This window comes from Ovis aries, chromosome 25 (assembly GCF_016772045.2).
Source record: "Ovis aries strain OAR_USU_Benz2616 breed Rambouillet chromosome 25, ARS-UI_Ramb_v3.0, whole genome shotgun sequence".
Taxonomy (NCBI): domain Eukaryota; kingdom Metazoa; phylum Chordata; class Mammalia; order Artiodactyla; family Bovidae; genus Ovis; species Ovis aries.
The window spans coordinates 26011989-26034210 of record NC_056078.1 but is presented as its reverse complement, the minus strand read 5'-3'; the positions used below and the strand labels follow the sequence as shown (position 1 = coordinate 26034210).

The 22222-nt window shown below is 49.3% G+C and overlaps 1 protein-coding gene across 1 annotated transcript in view; it reads right to left on the bottom strand.

Moving 5' to 3' along the window:
• ADAMTS14 (ADAM metallopeptidase with thrombospondin type 1 motif 14) overlaps positions 1 to 1193 on the bottom strand; it is a 100449-nt gene extending 99256 nt beyond the window's left edge. The window contains exon 1 of the mRNA XM_060406590.1: positions 1091 to 1193. The gene's annotated coding sequence lies outside the window, so the exon portion shown is untranslated. The remainder of the gene's footprint in view (positions 1 to 1090) is intronic.
• Between the last annotated feature and the right edge of the window lie 21029 nt (positions 1194 to 22222).

Sequence of the window (22222 nt, the reverse complement as noted above, 5' to 3'; positions counted from 1 at the left end):
TGTTCTTGTCCACGCAACTTCAGAGCATCCAGTTATTTGAAATGGCATTACCAAACTGATCTATATTAAGTTTGGGAAGAATAGAGTTCTCTTTCTCCTCTTTCTGGTTCTTTAAGATCTGTGAAGTCAAGGGCCCGAGTGTGGTTTTGTGTGTGAAGGCTAATGAAGCAAGAGTGTGAGGGGGACCCATATGTTAATGGGAACTTGCCTGGAAAATCCCATGGACAGAGGAGCCTGGTAGGCTGCAGTCCATGGGGTCGCTAAGAGTCAGACATGACTGAGGGACTTCACTTTCACTTTTCCTTTCATGCATTGGAGAAGGAAATAGCAACGCACTCCAGTGCTCTTGCCTGGAGAATCCCAGGGACGGGGGAGCCTGGTGGGCTGCCATCTATGGGGTCGCACAGAGTCAGACACGACTGAAGCGACTTAGCAGCAGCAGCAGCAGGAGAGGCAGTGAATTGTCTCCATTTTGGCCCTCCATGAACTCAGCAGGGGAGCTCAGGATAAAATGGCTTGCCTCCCTTCTCAGGGGATCAGTTTTCCCAGCTGCAGAGTGGGGGGCCCTGTGGTGACAGAAGGGAAAATTCATAGTATGTGATTGATAATTTTCTCCCTCTTTGAGGCCATCCCAGAGAAGCTTGCCTAGAAACCTCAGGGGCCCAAGTCTCCTCCCTGGACTCCACCCCCTGCTTCCTGCCTTAGACTTGGTTAAATCAAGAGGGAGAGACTACAGCTGGGACCCCAGCAGCCTGACTCATGAACTGTGGGCTGGGGCCTTCCCTGGAGCCAGTCTTGGCAAGCAGAGAGCAAAACCTCACCCTGGCTCTCTACCCCAGTCCCCTTCCCTGGGGCTACAATGGTTGCTTGTGTTGGCAAACAATGTATGTCCAAGCTCCTTTCTAGTGAGGACGCCTTTGTTGGAAAGAGGGGACAAGGGAGCACAGTGCAGAGTCTGGGCCAGAAGGTGGGGGAAGTGGCTGGGTGGCCGGCCCTGTTTCTGGAGAAGATCAGAGCCAGAGCAAAGCAATCGACAGGCATCTGCTGGCACCCCCCATGGAAGGCAAGTTCTGGGTCCCCAGTCTCTCACCTGAGATCCTACACGGGTGGGGAAATGGCTTGGATGTTTCTTGTGCTCAGGGCCCTCCGACACTTGCTCAACACTCCTCCCATCCCAGGCCCTGGTAGGGAAAGAGGAGATGCAAACAGCTTGCACTGCAGTCAGCGACCCCCTGGAAGATGTGACAGGTGTGTGAGAAAGCCTGATGATTAGGGGAGATGGGGATGGCAAAGCAGCCTGTGGATGAAGGAGCAGCATCCCCTGTGAGCACCCCCTGGGGAGGAAGGCAGCCTGTTCTCTGGGCACAGGCAAAACCCCAGAGACTTGAGCCGGAGATGCCCAGAGACAGTCTCCAAGCCAGTGCTCCACCCTCCATTTCACAGGTGCCCTCTAGAGAGGGAGGGGACCTGCCTCTACCCGCCCAGCAAGAGCAAGAATGGACCCCAGCTTCAGAACCCAGGCACTTGCTCAGTCACTAGCAGGAGCACAGCCTCTCTCCTCCAGGCACTGGTTCTTTCCCTCCCCTGCTCCACCTTCCAAAGGGAAGAGGAAGTGGTCTGCAGTTGAAACAAAAAAATCTCCCCTCACAGGGGGAGTCACAGATGCTCCCTAAAGCAGTAAGAGTCTCAGCCTGAGACAGGGGGGTGGGGGGGGGGGGGTGGGGGTGGGTACGGGGACATGAGCAAGACACAGCGGTGGTGCAGTGTTGTCCCAGTTCAGGGGCACAGCAGGTGGCTGTCGGCTGTTACGTGCCAGCTGCTGTGCTTTAGATGTTACCCTGAAACACACACACAGCATCCCTTTCTTATAACTGCTGGTGTAGCCAGTGACCCACTGGGCTCTGACACACTCAGGTGAGGAGAGAGGAAATCCTGCCCTAGTTCAGTGAGAGCCGCCATCATCCACCCAGTTAGGAAGCCGACTGCCAGGCCACCCTAGTCACCAACTCGACTCCAAGCCCTGTGTAATCTACTCCAAAGGACCCCCAAATACAGCCACTTCCATCTCAAACGTGCCCCCCAACCCCAGTAGGTCACTAGCAGCCCTACAGTGGCCACTGCTGTAAGTTTGCCCTAACAGATCCTTCTCCCCCCAGCTCTGCCCCCTGAGACCTCTACTCCACCTACATCCGAGAACATATTTAAAACACACCACAGGTCACGTAACTGCCTCTGCTATAAACCTCCAGAGGTTCTCTTACTCTGGGGATGAAGACTAGACACCCTAACACAGCCTCTGAGGCTCTGCTCAGAGTGGTCCTGCTGACCCTCCTGCTTCTATGTCCCCCCTAAATTCAGATAGAAATGATGGTTGCACAATTCTGTGAATATAATAAAAACGCTGAACTGTACACTTTGGGAGAATTAATTTTATGCATGTGGATTATATCTCAATAAATCTGTTTTAAAAAGAAGGAAAATTTGGAGAGGTTAGTATTTCTCAGAATAATCATTCCAGGGAGAAACCCGAGACATACATTCGCAGCCCTCCAGCCAAGCTCCAGGTATGCACCATGCTCGTCTTGCCTCAGGGCCTTTGCACAGGCTGTCTCCTCTGTCCTGGATGCTCTATCCTGCCTCTGCCCAGACAATCCCTGTCGTCACTGTCTGAAGCCTGCCCTCCCCTCCCCACTAGGTCACATCCCGTTGTGATGTGACCTTCACAGCGCTTCTCACTGTTAAGTTTTACCTATTCGGTGTGATTCACAGGCAACATCTGCTTCCCCCCCTAGATCATGAGTTCCACAGGGAGCAGGGAGCTTGCCTGGATTTTTTTCCATCTTGCATCCTCAGTGTCTGTCCTGTGTTTGGCACCTAATGGACCCTCAATAAATGTTAAATAATCAAATGAAGGGGAGCTGGAGAAGGAACAGTTCATAGAAAATTTGGGGAGATATAAGGAAATGGCAACCCACACCAGTACTCTTGCCTAGAAAATCCTAAGGACAGAGGAGCTTGGTGCAGGCTACTGTCCATGGGGTCGCAAAGAGTCAGGCATGACTGAGCGACTTCACTTCACTTCACTTCATATGAAAACTGGCTAGAACAGATAAATCTATATAGAGATACTAAGTAGGTTATCTGCTGCCAGGGGTTGAGGAGGAAAAGAATAGGGAGTGACTGCTAATGGCGATTTGGGGCTTCCATCTAAGTTCAGATAGAAATGATGGTTGCACGATTCCGTGAATATAATAAAAACACTGAATTGTACACTTTGGAAGAATGAATTTTATGGTGTGTGAATTATATCTCAATAAAGCTGTTTTAAAAAAGAAAGAAAATTTGGAGGGTTTAGTATTTCCCAGAATAATCATTCCAGGGGGAAACCTGAGACATATACTCGCAAGTTCTGATTCTATCATCAACATGAATGTCACTAGGCTCCAGGAAGAGATGGCAGAGAAGAGTTGCCTTTGTGTCTCCCCCCAGCCTTGAAAACATATTAAAAATAACAAAGTAGTCATCACAGCTGCCACTTACTGACCAGGCACTTTGCATACTTGCCTCCATTCTCACAACTGCTGTGGAGTCTAAACCCTCAACCCCCTCGAAAACTATAACACATACAGAAAAGAGCCATCTTCTCATTTTATAAAGCACTAAACTGAGGCCCAGGGAGCAAACATGATCTTTTCAAGTCACACAGCGAAATGACTCAGAAGCAAAATAACACCCCAAGATTCCTGGTTCCTGGTCAGATGATTTTAGAGCATCACCACTCTAGGCTCCTCCCACCCTGGATGAGCCTTCTCTGGCCATTTATCATTGGTTCCCACCTCATCCCAAAGTGACGACAAACAAAAGTTTGACTGTCTTCTTCCTGATACCTGAGATCCACTGTCCTGCCAAGAAGTTCTAGGCCAGTGATTCTCAAATCAGGCTTCCCCAGAGCAACAGAAAAGGCATCACTTCAGAGTCCATCATCAATGCAGATTCTCAGGCCCTGGGCCTGTTCAGTCAGAAGCTCAGAAGGTGGGTGGGCCCAGATAATCTGTGTTTTAACAAGTCCTTCAGGGGATTCTGATGATCCTCATTAAGAATCACTGTTGAGGGCATTCCCTGATGCTTCAGTAGCTAAGATGCCACACTCCCAGTGCAGGGAACCCTGGATCAACCCCAGGTCAGGTACATGCCACAAATAAGACTTCAAATGCTACAGCTAAAAGACCTCGTGTGCTGCAACCAAGACTCGGCACTGCCCAATACATGCATATATATAAATATTACACACACACACACACACACACACATGAGAAGACTCTTGAGAGTCCCTTAGACAGCAAGGAGATGCAACCAGTCAATCCAAAAGGAAATCAGTCCTGAATATTCACTGGAAGGACTGATGCTGAAGCTGAAGCTCCAACACTTTAGCCACCCAATGCAAACAGCCATCTCACTGGAAAAGACCCTGATGATGGTAAAGATTGAAGGCAGGAGAAGAGGGAGACAGAGGATGAGATGGTTGGATGGCATCACTGACTCAATGGACATGAACTTAGACAAACTTAGGGAGATGGTGAGGGACAGGGAAGTCTGGCGTGCTGCAGTCCATGGTATCTCAAAGGGTTGCTACAGTCCATGGACTCACAAAGAGGTGGACACAACTGAGTGACTGAACAACAAGATGTGTGTGTGTGTGTGTGTGTGTGTGTGTGTGTACGTGTGCTTAGTCGCTCAGTCATGTCTGACTCTTTGCAACCCCATAGACTGTAGCCCGCCAGGTTCCTCTGTCCATGGGGATTCTCCAGGCAAGAATACTGGACTGAGTAACCTATCCCTTCTCCAGGGGATCTTCCTAACCCAGGGATCAAACCAGTGTCTCCTGCATTGCAGGCAGATTCTTTACCAGCTGAGCTACCAAGGAAGCCTATAGTCACTGTTGTAAGCAAAGCCTTGAAAATCAGGGCCAAATTTGGACTGAAAACAGACTCACTGAGGATTTGGGACCTGTTCCTTATAGAAGGCTGCCCCCCTTACCTCCCATCCCATCTCCAAAGCCTGGGCTTGAGTTTATGTGACCTCTGAGTCCTGGGCAGAGCTCCAGGGCATCCAGAGGAACCAGACACCATGGCCTGTGGCCCTTCCCCACATCACCTTCTCCTTTTATCCCCCAGCATTCCCTTTGCACATTTTTTGGCAAATGTCTAATGACCATATCTAGGAGACCCGGATGGGTTAAGTTAACCACAGTGATTTGTCATACATTACAGAGCAGCTGATACCCTTGAGACCAGCTGAACCATGAGATCAGTTAGAAACAACGCTGTTTGTGCTCTGTGTGTGGACGTTGTATGGTTATGGTTACTGTGTGTTGAGGGTTCACGGAGAAGAGCTCTCTCTGTCCTTGTAGGGAAGGATGCCAGAAAGGCCAGCTGTCCTTCGGTAACTCTGCTTCTGCCATTTCCTCTCCAAAAACTGGCAGTCTATGATTGCAATATTAGCATCCCATCCTTCTAGCCAAAGCCCAGTGCAGCCTGACATTGGCCCTTTGGGGTTCAAGAGAGGTAGGTCACAAGCAGGGACTGCTCCCATTTCCTGGAGCCACTTGTATCTGCTAGAAGGACTCAGAGTTTTGGCAAGGACCCACTTCTCACAAACCTTTCTTACAACCCTGGTGTCCCCTTAGATGCCATGGTGGCATCCTGCAGCAGAGAGGAGTCAGGCCTCCATTCTGTTCCCATTTCTAGATCAGTGGAGTTACATGTAAAAACAACAGCAAAATTAAATATAGTTTAATGTATTACCCCACATAATATGGAATACTGAAGCAGGCACATTCTGGGCTGGTTAATCTGGAAACCCAAGAGAACCATCCAGCACCCAGTTCCTTCCTTTTTTGACTTTGCCAAGCCTGGCATTAATCTCGTCCTCCGGCTTGTTCCCTCTTAGTCACAAGAGAGCTGCATTAGCGCCAGTAACATATGCTCACCAGATGCGATGATCACCGGAGGCAATGGAAGAGCGAGTTCTTTCTTGTCCCAACTTTTAAAACATTTTACTACTCAAATTTTCAAACACAGGCCGAAGAAGATAAAATAGTGTGCAGATCCCCACCCTATTACCTATAACCCAGCTTCAATCATTATCAGCACATAGATGGTCTTGTTTTCTTTACTCCCTCCCTTCCACACCCTAGAAGGTGGTTGGAACTCAGGCATAATCTCCCACTTAGTATCAGTAGTTAATGTGATAAACACTCTCTCTTCTTTTCTTCCAAGGAGCAAGCGTCCTTTAATTTCATGGCTGCAGTCACCATCTGCAGTGATTTTGGAGCCCAAGAAAATAAAGTCTGACACAGTTTCCACTTTTTCCCCATCTTGGAAGAAAAGCTATGACAAACCTAGACAGCATATTAAAAAGCAGAGACATCACTTTGCCAACAAAGGTCCATATAGTCAAAGCTATGATCTTCCCAGTAGTCATGTATGGATGTGAGAGTTGGACCATAAAGAAGGCTGAGTGCCGAAGAACCGACGCTTTCAAATCGTGGTTCTGGAGAAGACTCTTGGGAGTCCCTTGGACAGTAAGGAGATCAAACCAGTCAATCCTAAAGGAAATCAGTCCTCAATATTCATTGGAAGGACTGATGCTGAAGCTCCAATTCTTTGGCCACCTTATACAAAGAGCCGCCAGCTCGTTGGAAAAGACCCTGGTGCTGGGAAAGGTTGAGGGCAAGAAGAGAAAGCGGCGACAGAGGATGAGATGGTTGGATAGCATCACTGACTCAATGGATATAAGTTTGAGCAAGCCCCAGGAGACAGTAAAGGACAGGGAAGCCTGGCCTTCTGCAGTTCATGGGGTCCCAAAGAGTTGGACTCGACTTAGTGACTGAACAACTCTCTTCTTTAAAAACAAAAACAAAACAATGTCAACAACAAAAACCATGTCTCTGTCACACCTAACAAAATCAACCACAATTCCTTAAAATCATCCTATATCCAATCATTGTGCAAATTTCCCCAACTGTCACAGAATTCTTGTTTTGTTTAGTTTTACTTTTAAGACTTGGTTTGTTCAAATCAGGGTCCAGACAAAGTCCACACAGGCATTTGGCTGATGAGTCACAGAAGAGTCTTTTCTTCTCAACCAGGGGCAGGCAAACTACACCTGTGGCCAAATCCCCACCACCGCCTGTTTTGTAAACACTCCCAGCCACCTCCCCTTGTTTACATGTTCTTGGGATCATTTCAAGCTACAAAAGTGGAGGGGACTGGTTTCTCCAGAGCCGGCATGACCCACAAAGACTAAAATATTTATTTCTTGGTCTTTCCAGAGAAGTTTTGCATATCCCTTATCTAAACAATTTCCTTCTCCTTTTGTCCTCTCCATTTTTTCAATTGAAGAAACCAGCACATTTGTCCTGCAGAATTCTGCATTTTCTTGTGTCCCTTTTGAAGAACAAGGTAATGGCTTCCAGAGGCCCCCTTGGCCCTCAGGGTCCAGAATTTCCTTAAGCCTGTTCTTCAGCCAGTCCCCAACAAGGGCCAAGGCCCTCCTTGGAAGACACAGCTGCTCTGATGAAGATGGACAAATCAGGTTTCTATGAGAAGGAGGGAGGGGAGCAAATGGTTACTAAGGGGGGAACTCAGGATGATTCCAACCTTCCAAAATGGGCCAGCTGAGCAAAGTACCACAGCTGGTCCCATGTCCCTCTGTGGCTCAGGGCAACCTCCCTCACTCCCAGGACGTGGATTCTCGCTGCTGCAGCTTCCAACTCGTGGCCAACATCTAACCTCCCCCTGGCATGCCCACATCCCAGCTCTGTGCTGGGCACCGGGGGTCCAGAAGTGACCGTGGCAAACCAGTCTGGGTGTTTTGTGCTCACCGTTGAGTGAGGGTCAGACAGACAAGGGGTGACCCCAGGTTGACCTGGACAGTCCAGGTCGGGGGTGGGGGGGGGGCGGTGACCTACTTAGAGAGGCGTGGACACGAATGCTTGAGGGCACACAGCGGGGACTCCAAACCTACAGGTGAGCCTTTAGAAGATGCTTCCAGGAGGAAGTGCTGTGGCTGGTGGAGAGAGGTGAGTGGATCTGACCTCGAGGGGCCTGAAAGGTCGTGTTCAGGGATCTGGCCCATCCGGAGGGCTCTCAGTGGCCTCTAGAAAGCTTTTATGAGTGGACAGGGGGCAGTGTTAGGATTTAGAAAGCTAGCGAGACTTAAAAACTGCTCTCAAATTCCTCGTTCACATGGTGGCACTGAGTACTTGAGGGTTTAGAGCCCAAAGGGATTAAAACGTTAAGATACAGTGGAAGGGGGTGCTTATCTCTTTCTGAAATATAGCAGATAAATATATATATATATATATTAAGGTATAGATCTTTATGTTATAGTTTATATTTTAATATATAATTTATATAATATATACTATAAAATGGGAGATGGTGAAGGTCTGGGAAGCCTAGTGTGCTGCAGTCCATGGGATCGCAAAGAACGGGACACAACTGAGTGACTGAACAACAACAATAAATATTATATAAATATGGCACTTCCCTGGTGGCTCAGAGGTTAAAGCGTCTGCCTCCAATGCAAGTAGACCCGGGTTCAATCCCTGGGTTGGGAAGATCCCCTGGATAAGGAAATGGTAACCCACTCCGGTATTCTTGCCTGGAGAATCCCACGGATGGAGAAGCCTGGTAGGCTACAGTCCATGGGGTCACAAAGAGTTGGACACGACTGAGCGACTTCACCTTCACCTTATATAAATATAAATTTATAATATTATATCATAAGCTATGATATTAAATGCAGAGCTTATATTTAATGTATAATTTAATAACTATGTGTTGTATAATTATATATCAATATAAACTATAACATAAAGATATACACTTTGGTTCGTATATTTGATACATTTCAGAAAGAGAATATGAGTCAGTTTTTATATGTTATCAAAACAGTGGAATAGGACTTCCCTGGTGGCTCAGACGGTAAAACATCTGTCTACAATGTGGGAGACCCAGGTTCAAGCCCTGAGTTGGGAAGATCCCCTGGAGAAGGAAGTGGCAACCCACTCCAGTACTCTTGCCTGGAAAATCCCATGGACAGAGGAGCCTGGTAGGCTACAGTCTATGGGGTCGCAAAGAGTCAGACACAATTGAGCGACTTCACTTTCACTTTAAAACAGTGGAATAGCAGTCTGATGGTAAAATTGTCTGAAACACAATTTAGGCAATGGTGATTTCCCTCTCTTTACCCAAGGCCAACTTTGCTTCAATAGCTTACCCTGGGTTGTAGCGCTTCTGAGTTTCAGTTTTCTAAACCTGGACAATGAGACTACAAATGTCTATCTCCCATAAGAATGGACACACACCACACCAGTCATGTCTGAAAGCTCTTTAAGAACAAGGACAGCGAAAGCATAATATTATTGGCACTTCTGCTTCCTTCTTAGGCCCTAAAACTGAAAGCCCTGAGTAACTGAGAAGGCCTTACTCCCTACACCACTCAAAGGGCAGAGCAGCTGGAGGTGCATCTATGTTCTTTCATTTCCAGGATGACCTGCCCCCTTTCAAACTGAGAGCAACTCAAGTGCTCATGCTTAGCCTGTGAAATTCTTGCCTTCGAGCGCACAGAGCTTTCCCAAGCCCTAGCTTCAAGCCATCATGAGTTGAAAACTGGTATCATGTGCCCTCCAAAAGAGGGAGAGGCTGTCACCCACCATCTAGCCATGGAGAAGCCCTCAGACATTTACTGAGCACCAACTCTGCACCAAAAAATTGAGGGCAAGAGGAGAAGGGGGCAACGGAGGATGAGAAGGTTGGATAGCATCATCGACTCAATGAACGAGAGTTTGAACAAACTACAGGAGATGGTGGACAGGGAAGCCTGGTGTGCTGCAGTTTATGCGGTCACAAAAAGTCAGACGTGACTGAGTGACTGAACAACACCTCTGTACAAGGTACCGTGGAAAGCACTGCCCAGACCCTGGTAAATGTCAGCCCCTCTAGTTCTGCTCTATAAACTTTGAACTAAATTCAGATGACCTGAGTGTATACCCGCTCATGATTCAAGTCAGGAAGACGATGTTTTGTACAAAGCCTAGTGTTTGCTCAGCAAGAGGAAATACTTGGCAAGAAAGTTAGGAGCCCAGATTCAGAACACAGCTGCTGATTGGCTGGGTGGCTCTGAGCAGTCCGTGAAGCTTCTGCACCAGGAGTGGGGGGATGAGGTCGCCTTTGTGGTGCCTCTGAGCCCCGACTGTCCATGATTCAGCCCCTAGGCCTTTGCATGGGCCATTTCCTCAGCCGGGGGCGGGGGGGGGGACTTCTGGCCCATGCTTCCAGCCTGCAGGCCAAGACTCTTCCTTCAAATCCTGTATCAGCAGTCACCTCCTCCATGAAATGCTCCCAGACACAAAACTACTCCCACTCTCCCAGCTAGCAAAACATCCGATCACTCCCTCTTCTGCTCCACATTTTATCTTGGAAAGTCCCTATGCTGAAAGCACTTATCAGTTTAATAACTATGAACTAAAGGTCTCATCCCACCTTTACTTACTACCTAGCACATAGTCTGAAACACGATAAATACTTTGTAAATGTCTGACGAATCAATGAATGAATGCATCAATTAGTCATTAGTGCTTTCTGAAGTCTGGTGTGGTGTTAGGAGATTCCTGTCGTGGTCTGGAAAAAGACGCATATTTCTTATTGAATCATTTCTTATCAAGTTCTTAAGGATGGAGCCATTCTTGGCTCAGGTGTTGTCTCAGCAGGGGGCTTGGCACCCAGTAGATGCTCAATGGACGTGTGTTTCATGGACCAGCATCAGGGTCCCCTCCCCTCGGCCCTCCACACTGGGTGAGCTCCACTCTCCACGGGGCTCAGTGATTTCTCTAAGCGTATGAACTCATTGCCATGAAGGGCATGTGGATTCGTATTAGACTAGGATAGAAAACATCCACACTGGCACCAGTGTGGGCAGCTGCAGGCCACGCTCCCGTTGGCAGGGTGGATAACTGCAGAGGAAAACGCACCAGCTTCTACAGCGTGCCCAAAAGGACCATGACCACCATGGTTTATGGACCTGGGCTTAAGTAAAAAGTCCCCAGTGAGAGAGCCTCTCCTATCTCCTGTTACTAAACAACAATGATAATGATACATTGGTGGCCCAAATTGCGGGTACCACAGGCTGCTGTTAAGGGCAGGGCTAGGTCAACTCGGCCTTCAGGCAGGGGGACGTTGGGGGTGGGGGTGGGGTGGTGGCTGCATATTCTAAGTGTGACCCAGCCGGGGATCTCCTTCCCATAGGACCCAATGTCAGGTTAAAATTTATTTTACTATCCTGATTCATGTAATCCCCGTTGGGCAGGGACTGTCCCACTTCCAGATGAGATTTATGTTGAGGACCAGAGAAGTTAATAACCAGCCGAAGTAAGCAACAGTGTTGGGACCTGGAGTCAGCTCTTCAGACTCCACAGTCCACCCTCTCCAAGCTCCTGGGGGGTCTGCAGGCCCACCATTTCTCTCCAGATCGTGAGGGTCACAGTGGCTCGTCCTCGTGCATGCCTTCCTATGGCGCCTAGAGCAGGGCTGCACCCACGCCAGCTCTCAGTGGCTGTGGCTCTGCAGGTCACTGATGAAGTTCTACGCCTGGTTGAGTTCTGTGTGTTGATTAAGCTCTCAGTGGCTTAAGCAACCCCATCTAGAAGTTGAGAAAGGCTATCAGCCTCCAGGGACACTGAGGCCTTGGGAACTGAGTGAGGCGGAATACACATCATCTCACAGCTGACGGCCACAGCCCCAGTGGTCACCATTAGTCACCCCAACACCACCGGCACTTCTGTTCTTTTTATAACTCCTAGCAGCTGAGGCCAGTGAGCTCCGCAGCCAGCCGTGCACATTTACACTCTGCAAGCCTCCAGGATATGTTTTTTGGCAAGGCCTCCAGATCAATTAGCCAAGTCAGCCTGGGAAAGTGGGAGGCTAGTAGGGGTGGGAACCGGGTCAGAAAATCCCTCCCAGGGCCCCTGACTCAGTCACCACATGGTTACTTAGGGCCAGTGGAGCTGTGCCTGGGGCGGAGGGGTAGAGACACAGAGACAAGGTCGTGGAGAAAGCAAAGCACAGGAAGAACTGAGGTACAGGGGGAAAACCCAGATCCAGAATAGGCTAAAAGTGGACCCTAGATTGTACAGGCCAAACTGCAAAAGCCGGGCTCCCGAGCCATGTGCTTCCTTGAGTCTGCTCCAGCTGGCCCAGAGGAGGCTTCTCCCACTCGGAAGTGACTGACCTCCACCGAGTGGTCAGAATACATCCACACATCCTTGTAGCCCCATGGTCCAGAGAACAGCTGAGAAATGAGCCCTCTCTGGAGGCAGCCACACCCTAACTGCCTCACAGAGGGGAGAGCCCTCCCTCTGTTCCGGGGGAGTGGCTTTTGGAAGGTGCACTGCAGTCATAGGGCAAATGGCCCGGGAAGCAGGTGGATTGAGCCATCACCGGGAGAGATGCCCACAGTTGTGGTCCATCCCACACTCTGGGTTTGCAGCAGCGCTGCAGCACCCTGAGCTCAGATAGGATCCAGCCAGCACTGTCTGCCAGCCTCCGGGACTTCTGGCCTCGTTTCCTCCTGGCTGCAGGAGTGTGAACAACAGCCAAAGTGACAGGCAGAGAGCACACTTCCCTCCTCCCTCGAGCCCTATGGCCTCATCAACAGGGAGGACAGTGAAGGACCTTCACTCCCCCAACCAGCTACCAACATTTGGAGAGCCTCTGCTACCACATCCATGGGGTACATCCCCATCTCTGCCTCCATCAGGTGCTTAGCGTTTCCTCTTTGAGAAAGACATGTCTCCATCTTTACTCATCATCACCAAACCTGTGAAGAGCTATGAAGGGTCTGAGATGTCACCCTGCTTGGAGGCTAGTCCCCAGTTTCGTGGCATGCTAAGTCACTTCAGTCATGTCCAACTCTTTGTGACCCCATGGACCATAGCCCGCCAGGCTCCTCTGTCCATGGATTCTCCAGGCAAGAATACTGGCCTGGGTTCCACGCCCTCCTCCAGGGGATCTTCCAGACCAAGGGTTCAAACCCACATCTCTTATGTCTCCTGCATTGGCAGGCGGCTTCTTTACCACTAGCACCACCTGGGAAGCCCCTAAACTCCTGGATTGAAGACCACGAACCTGATTGCTCATGGCATTCTTAGCAGCATGAGCTTCATGTCCCCTCGTCCCCAAGCCCCACCGGGCTGGAGACAGGCCTAGGTGGATACTGGGCCCACAGAGGATTGTTCACAAATGAGGAACCCTGAGTTTAGGAAATTCCAATCTTACAATAAGGGGCTACTAAAAAGTTTGCCTCATCATTGCCCTGGGGGCAGAGCAGCACAGTGGACAAACATGCCCTCTGCCCTGGGAAGAGATAATATCTTCGCCTTGTTATACAAAAATCCTCAAAGATAGTAGCATACAGATACTCAGGGCTTCCCAGATGGCACAAGTGGTAAAGAATCCACCTGTCAATGCAGGGAACTTGAGAGACATGGGTTTGATCCCTGAGTCGGGAAGATCCCCTGGAAGAGGACATGGAACCCACTCCAGTATCCTTGCCTGGAGAATCCCATGGACAGAGGAGCCTGGCGGGCTACAGTCCATAGCGTCACAAAGAGTCGGACACAACCGAAGTGACTTCCTACACACACACACACACACACATTCAGAGACCCACAGGCATCTCCCTAAAGATACTGTGGGGGCTATATAAGACTATAAGCTAAGCGAGAGCGCCTACCTGCCTCATAAGTACAAGGGCAAGCCATGAGCCACATCCTCTTCTTCCCTCGGCTGAGCTCTGCCTTGGACGAGAGCATCTGGAAGCAGAATCGAAGACACTCCAGGTGATAGCCGGTGGTAGAGCCAGGTGACTGCAGTCTAGGAGAGGGAAGGAGCCTAGGGACAGAGTGGGCACTTCTTGGACCACTTCAAGCTGCTAACTCCCCCTGGAGTGCAGCCCCTGACTTAGATATGACTGCCAACAGAGGACTCCTACACTCGGACTTCTTTCTTGCTTGATTCGCATTACTTCCCTGACCCTAGCAAGAGAGAAAGCCCCAAAGGAACCCAGATCTCATCCAACTGGGAGGAACCTGAGGCCTCCACACGTTTAGCCCAGAGGTTAAAGCTTTGGGCTCTGGAATCAAACAAGCCCAGGTTTAAGCCCAGGACACCACTAACCAACCACCCAAGTGACCTAGCACAGGTCACTTCACCTCTGAAGTGTCTCACTTCCCCTATCTGTAAAATGAAAAGTAAAAAGGTACTTACTCATGAGGGATCGTATAAAGATTAATCCGATAACCCACAGGAAATGCTAAGCTGTCACAAAGTAACAGTGCTGCAAACGATGACTACTAGTATGCCAACAGTTTCTGTGGTGGGAAACTGAAGGCAGAACGTGGAGGCGAACTGACCAAAGTCATACCTCAGGAGAACATGAGTCTAATATTCCAACCTGGGTTCCCCCCACATCCTGCCCAGGACACCTGCACTAACTGGAGGCATCTTATCAACCACCTCCACCTCCTTCTTTCCATCTTCTCTCCAACCTCAGCAGCCTGATACTCCCAACTCAGGGAGTAGATGCTGCGGCAGGGGGGATTCTATGGACTATTACTGGTTTGTCCCTGTCAGATGCAGGATCCAGGAAGGCTTAAGGAAAATAAACAATGCTGGCTTGCCACTTACCAGCTCTGTGACTTGGGGGATATTTCCTGAACAATCACCCTAGTATGTTTCAGCTTTTTCATCTAAAGTGGGAAAATCACAGAGCTGATTTGTTGGACCGTCACTGTACGCAAAGTACTTAGCAGAGTGCCTGGCACATCATAAGGACTTGATAAGTGTCTGCGGTTATTCTGACTGCATTTAGTATTTTTGCTCTAAATGAGGATGACAAAATACTCAGATATGTGGGTCTGGGGGCTTTGGTACAGTCTGTGCTCTATAAATGAAAAATTGAGAAATTACCAAATAAAATTGAGCATGGATGTGAAAGCCCCTTTAAATTGTACTAAGCTGTACAGGTGAGAGAGGCAATGATTAAATGGCCCACAAACGTGCTTCCATAAGAAAGGCCTGGAAGCAGAGCAAGTGAACAGAGCTGCAGCAGGGTACGGACATGGTGACTGCAGGCTGGGCTGAGTTTTCTAAGCTCTCCCCACTGAAATGAGAACAGGGCTGAAGATAACCAGAATGCCAGCAGCCACTCATCAGAGGTCCCCACGAGGTCCTTCCACATCCACAATGATCCAGTGTGATTTGCTGGGCAAATCACAGAGGCTCTGGCCCACAGTCACGGAGCCAGAACTGGAACCCATTCAGCACAGCATCCAAGGTCTCAAAGACATAGCGACCACAGTGGGGCCAGAGCCACGTGGGTCTAGAGGGCCTTTGCCCTGTTTCTCACAGATCAAGTGTTGGCTCAGCGGGTGACAAGGGTAAACAACTCCTCCTGGTTTGCCCAGGACTTTCCCAGACACAGAATCAAAGATCCTGTTGGGCAAACTGGGATGGTTGGTCATGAAATTGAGCAAGACCAGTGGTGCCTTCCCAGGACAAACCTCCCCTGTCCCCTGCATCTTGCTTATAGAAAGGCATTCCCCAAGTTCCAGAGAACAAATGTAATGAGTTAATAATTAGAGGCGCACAAAGGAAAGCAGTCAAACAAAGCAAGATAATAATAGCTTAGCCATAAAACAAAGTCAAGGACACTTCGTTCCTCCTAAAGGGCTATAGATATCATCCTAACACATATCCTTGAGTTGTTCTGCAGAACCTAAGACTCACCCCCACCCTCTTGCCAGGCAGAGGAAGTTAACTGCACAATGACAATCAGAACGCAGACCCAAGACTGGTTGGAACTAGAAAATTGATTGAGATTCCTGAAACAACACCATGTCAGCTCTCCACCAATCAATCAGAAGAACGTCCATGAGCTGATCAACATAGCCCGCGACCCTCACCCCTAGTGTGCCTGTGGAAACCCTGGCCTGAAAGCCCTCAGGCAGTTTGGCTGTTTTGTGCGTGAGCTGCCCCTTCTCCTTGCTTGGCACCCTGCAACTCAGGCTGTATTTTCCTTCACCACAACCTAATGTCAGCCGACTGGCTTCATTGCTTGTCGGACGAGCAGACTCAAGTTCAGTTCAGCAACAGTGATCAAGACTCACTGGCTTCAGAATGGGGCCTATTTCCTTCCAGAGGGCCCCTGAGAACACTCAGCAGAGCCACTCTCAGCTCCTGCTTCACACCTGACACTCTGCTCTGCTGTTGCCAAGGAGACCTACCCGTGTTGGAGGTGGAGGTGCTAGAAAGAGGGCAGGTGTGACTGAGTCAGTGGTGCGTGGAGAGGCTGAGGAGGGAGGGAGGTGAGAAGGTGCAGAGACCTGCTCTTATATTTCCTTCTCGGGCTCAGCTCCCCGTGAGCCAGTGCCCCTGACTCCACAGCTCTTTCAGGCACCCACCTCCTGCTGTGACCCTTGGGCCCAGCTTGTGGCTGGTGGGGGAGCACATGGATGTGACCAGCCTCTGACACGTGGGCTCCTTCCTGGAGGACACGCAGCACTTCTTGTGGCCTAGTGACACTTGCACCCTCTGGTCTGATGCCCTGCAGCAGGCTACCCTGCAACACCTGTGTTAGGCCCTCGCCCACTGGTCCACCTCGGGCTCCAGCTCCCAGCATTACCTGGCCAGGGCCAAAACCAGCTCTCCCACTCTCCCAAGAAAGTGACCCAGGGTTTGTCTGATGTTCCAGGACCAGTACAGCGTCTGCACACACTCGGTGGAGTGCCGCTTCTTGCAGAGGTGAGGACTGCTGGGCCAGGGAATGGGCAAGGAGAATGTAATGCTGGGAAGGAAGGAGTAGAGCCATGTTCCGTCTGCAACTAGAAGCATAGAGACAGAGAGGGGGATGAGCAGAGGCCACTTGGGAGGTTTCAAAGGAGCCTTCCTGGGATAGGATTGACCCCGCAGTGCTAGCTTACTAAGAGGGCAGTCAGTGATGTGGTTGGAGATAGAGATGGAGAATTCTGCTGAGAGAGCATTTACTGTGGTGGTTTGAATAATTTTTCTATGCCTTCTAAACTTTTAACATGAGTAAGTATTGCTTTTATAGTCAGAGGGAAACATTAAACAAAATCAAAGCTATGAGCTCATCCATACCCAGTGCCTCTTGCATAAAGTTTTTCTGGCTCCTGGAGGGACAGTGGAAGAACCCCAGTGACCTCTGCCAGTGTGTGTGCCATGGCTTGGTGACCACCAACCAGGACTGCTGTCCCCAGCAGAGGGGCTGGACTGGTTGGAGGTCATGAACTTCCTGATGACAGGTCTGCAGGGAGACTGGTTCAGTGCCACGGATGCCCATCTGAAGGTTTTCTTCAGCGGCCAGGAGCAGAGAACCATCACAGCATGAAACGATAACAACCCCAGGTGGACAACACGGCTAGACTTTGAGGACGTGCTCCTGGCCACGGGATGGAGGGAACCGAGGGTGCAGGACTCTGGCCGGGACAATGCCTGCCTTGGCTCTTGTGACCTCAAACTTACTGCCCAGAAGTCAGAGGTCAAAGACTCCTCTTCCCTCAGTGAAGGGTCTCTGGAGTTCGTACATGAGGTTCCTGGTGCCCCATCCCTGAGAGTAGTGGGTGCCTGTACTCCAGCCCTCAGGAAGTCTAGGGGGAGCTTCCAGGAACCGTGGTGGGGTTTATGGGGAGGGTTCATCCCACGCAACCCAAAGGCTGGGCCTGATGCCTTCCCCAGGAGCAACCAGGGATGCCTCGTTCCCAGGAAGCTCCACTGAGGTCCTCTGTCCAGGAAAGAGAAGGCTAGGAGGTGGCTGACGGGGCAGATCAAGAGCTACTGGGAGGGGGTGGGAAGGGGTTACGACCTCCCTTGCTTTTTATTTTACCAGATGCTCTGTGAAGGTGCCCTGGCTGTGCAATGAATTCATGTATCATTATACAACCCTTAGCTGGCCCCTCCAATGCTCTACCAGGCGCTGAGATCCATGTTGCTGGGCTCTGAGAATGATGACAACCTGCTGTTAAGTACACGGACCCTGTAATGTGGGCTCTGGGTGGCTCTCGGGCCCTACCTGTCCTGCTCAGAGCCCCTTGCTGCACAGGGAGTGAAGGGGCTACAATGAACTTGACTTTGCTCTAGTCCCAAATCTCCTCAGACCACTTAGGGGCCTTGTTTCCATCCTCCTCATCCTGGAATGGGAACCAAACAGGGCTGTCCTAGCCTCCTCCTCACCCTACTCAGTGCTAATCACCTGCCCCAGGTGGTCAATTCATGGGAAAGTTTCAGATACCTCTGAAACCAGTAGAAGTTGCTCTGAGATTCCAAGGAACAACAAACATGCCTGTCATGAGTGTATTTCTTTTGATGGAAATTCTTTTCAAGGAGAAGAAAGAGATGTACCAGTCACTGGGCTGCTGATGCTCAACAAAACCATTTTATAATTCTCCAGAGGGCCTTATGCTGCAGCAAAGACCACTTTCAAACCGACCCTGGGTCTGAAGCCTGTGGATTCTGCTGGCCACCTCTGAGAGGCTCCTGACTTCCTGTCCCTCAGATGTCCTCTGCTTGCTGCCATGCCGTGTGTTGCCCACCCTGGGTGGGACTGGAGACAATCACACTTCCCACCCCACCCCCAGGGGCCAGGCTCTGAAGCCTCCTGTGGGTCTCAGGCAGAGAGAAGACAACTCCATCCCTCACGGCACACCTCAGACCTGGAGGCCTGATCCCAAGGCCCCTCAGAATCTGATCCATTCTCTTCCTCGTTTCCAAAGGCTCATTTTAAAGTGGATTCTCTTTCTAACCAAAGCTCCATCTTTAAGCCAAAGATAAATTCAGTCTTTTAGTTCTTTCCCAAACCAAATGAAGAACAAAAACAGTAAAAGATCTGCCAGTCAGAATGGCCATCGTCAAAAAGTCTAGAAATAATAAGTACTGGAGAGGGTGTGGAGAAGAGGGAACCCTCCTATGCTGTTGGTGGGAACATAAATTGGTGCAGTCACTATGGAAAACAGCATGGAGGTTCCCTTAAAAACTAAAACTAGAGTTAGCATATGATCCTGCAGTCCCACTCCTGGGCATATAGCTCATTGCAGCACTATTTTATAATAGCCAAGATATGGAAGCAACCTAAATGTCCATCAGCAGAGGAGTGAATAAGGAAATGTGGTAAATATTAATATATACAATGGAATATTACTCACTTGTAAAAAAGAATCTAATAATGCCATTTACAGCAACATGGATAGACCTATGGATGATCCAACTAAGAGAAAAACATGATACCGCTTACATGTGGACTCTAAAAAAAATGATACAAGTGAACTTATTTACAAAACAGAAAATAACTCACAGACACAGAAAACAAACTTATGGTTACCAAAGGGGAGAGGGGCAGTGGGGAGATAAATTAGGAGTCTGGGATTAACATATACACACTGCTATTTATAAAATAGATAAAGAACAAGGACCTCCTCTATTGTACAGGGAACTAAGTTCAATATCTCATAATGTAAAAGAATCTGAAATATATATACATGTAAGTATGTTTTTCCTGTGGTCATGTATGGATGTGAGAGTTAGACTGTGAAGAAGGCTGAGCACAGAATTGATGCTTTTGAACTGTGGTGTTGGAGAAGACTCTTGAGAGTCCCTTGGACTGCAAGGAGATCCAACCAGTCCATTCTGAAGGAGATCAGCCCTGGGATTTCTTTGGAAGGAATGATGTTAAAGCTGAAACTCCAGTACTTTGGCCACCTCATGCAAAGAGTTGACTCATTGGAAAAGACTCTGATGCTGGGAGGGATTGGGGGCAGGAGGAGAAGGGGACGACAGAGGATGAGATGGCTGGATGGCATCACTGACTCGATGGACGTGAGTCTGGGTGAACTCCAGGAGTTGGTGATGGACAGGGAGGCCTGGCATGCTGCAATTCATGGGGTCGCAAAGAGTCAGACACGACTGAGCGACTGAACTGAACTGAACTGAAGTATGTATAAATAAATCACTTTGCTGTGTACCTGAAACATTGTAAATCAACTATTCCTCAGTTAAAAGAATCTGCTGGTAAACCTAAAATAGCATTTTCCTCACTCCTTGACAATAAGCTTTCAAACGTAGCAGGGTCTACCCCTAGAACTCTTTTTGCGTTGAGAAGCACAGCCTCTCAGAAAGCTAGAACCTCAATATGAACTGGTCTTGGAACTGAGATGACTCATGTCTTGTCTCCCCCAGGGCACACTCTCCATCAGCTGCTTGCCTCTCCCCAGAGGTGGGAACTCACTACCTCTGCAGGATGCTCATTTCATAACAGGATGATTCTGACTTGTTAAGACAGTCGTTTCTCACCTTAACCTCAAGACTGCCCTGCTCCCTAATGGTCTCATCTTTTCTCCAGGCACCCAGACGCCCCCTTCCCTCAGCATCACTGGACAGCGGTAAAGACCTCTGATGTTTGCTCACCAGCTTGTGTTCACACATAGTGTGTTTCTGCTCCCTGGAGCACTAGACCAGCTCTAGCTCCTTGGGCCTCACAATAGCCCTGGCAGTAGACAGGGCTGGCATGAGAATAGATGAAGAGGTGACACCTTCCTATCACCTCCAGGTTATGCATACATCAGTGCACCAGCCTGGAAGCTGGGCCTCCCTGTTCCTCAATCAGGGCTACCGTCCTCACGTTGGATCCCCTCCCAGGAAGCTCTGAGGTTGGATGTCAGTGTCAGTCCAGCTCCACTTTCTGCTGGCTGAGGGACCTCTGAGTCTTATTTTCCTCATCTGCAAAATGAAAAGCAGGACAAGAAAACATGGGGTAAGAGGATGAGCGACTGTTCAGGCAAGGATCACTCTCCTCCCTGGTATTTCACCCCAACTGCTGTGGTGCAGGACTGGCTGCCCATAACCCTGCACAGAAGCCATCTGGTGGTCAAGTGCAATTCGGGACTGAGCCCATCCAGTCTGGGTTCAGACCCAGCTCTGCTGCTTCCTATGTGACCTTATGTAAAGATTAAATGAGATAATGCACATTAAGGGCTTAACACAGAGTCTGCCCCAATAGATGCTCAAAACAATATTTTTTAACTCGATCTTTAATCCTCCACTATCCACAGTATGCACCCTCCCTCACTGCCAGCTCCTCTACCTCCATGATTCCATCTGATTTGCCTCCAGATGCCTAGCTCCTATTAGGTGCCCCTCCCAAGTTGGATGTTTATCCCTTAGGCGGTAGGGGGCATGGAAGGTGGTTGGATAGGGGAGCAATCTATTCACCAGGAGTGGATCTGAGCACATGATGGGCTGTGCAATAAGCCACAGGCAAGATTTGGAGGCCTGATCTTATTGTCTTTAGGTCTAGCAAAGGGGATGCAAACCTGAGAAGAAGATGAGTGACTATACATTGTTGTTGATGGATTGGAGGGGCGAAAGGAGGAGCAAATGAAGATGATCCCATTGGTTCTTGCCTTGGGGACTGGAAGCCAGTGGGAGTCATCCCCTGAAATGAGGAAGAGAAGTTCAGAAGCGAAAGGGAAGAGTTGGTTGGGACAAAGGTTTGAGGTTTCTGGAACTCAGTCAGGGGAACCCATCCCAGCTTCCTGGGCTGTGGAGAAATGCGAGGCTCATCAGCCTCTGATAGCAACAGAAGCCACAGGAGAGGGTAAGCTGACTCCACTGCCAGTGCACGCAGTCAGAAGAGAAGCTTGATGATGGAATTAAAACACTCCTAGTAACTGGAGGTCTTGCTCTTTGAGAATGCCCTTCATAAGGTTCTTAGGTGTAGCACAAGGATAGACATATATCAATGAAATAAAATTGAAGACCCAAAAATAAATGCATGCTCTTTTTTTTTTTTTTTTTTTTTTGGCCATGCTGTGCGACTTGTGGGATCTTAGTTCCCCAACCAGTGATCAAACCTGCACCCTTGCCAGTGAAAGTGCAGAGTCTTAGCCAATAGACCACCAGGAAAATCTCTAAATACATGCTTTTATAGTCAACTGATTTTCAGCAAGTGTGCCCAGATCAATCAATGGGGGAAAATTAGTCTTTTCAACAAATGGTCTGGAACAACTAGCTATGTGTGCGTGTGTGTTTGTGTTAAGTCATGTCCTATTCTTTGTGACCCTATTGACTGTTGTTGCCTACCAGGCTCC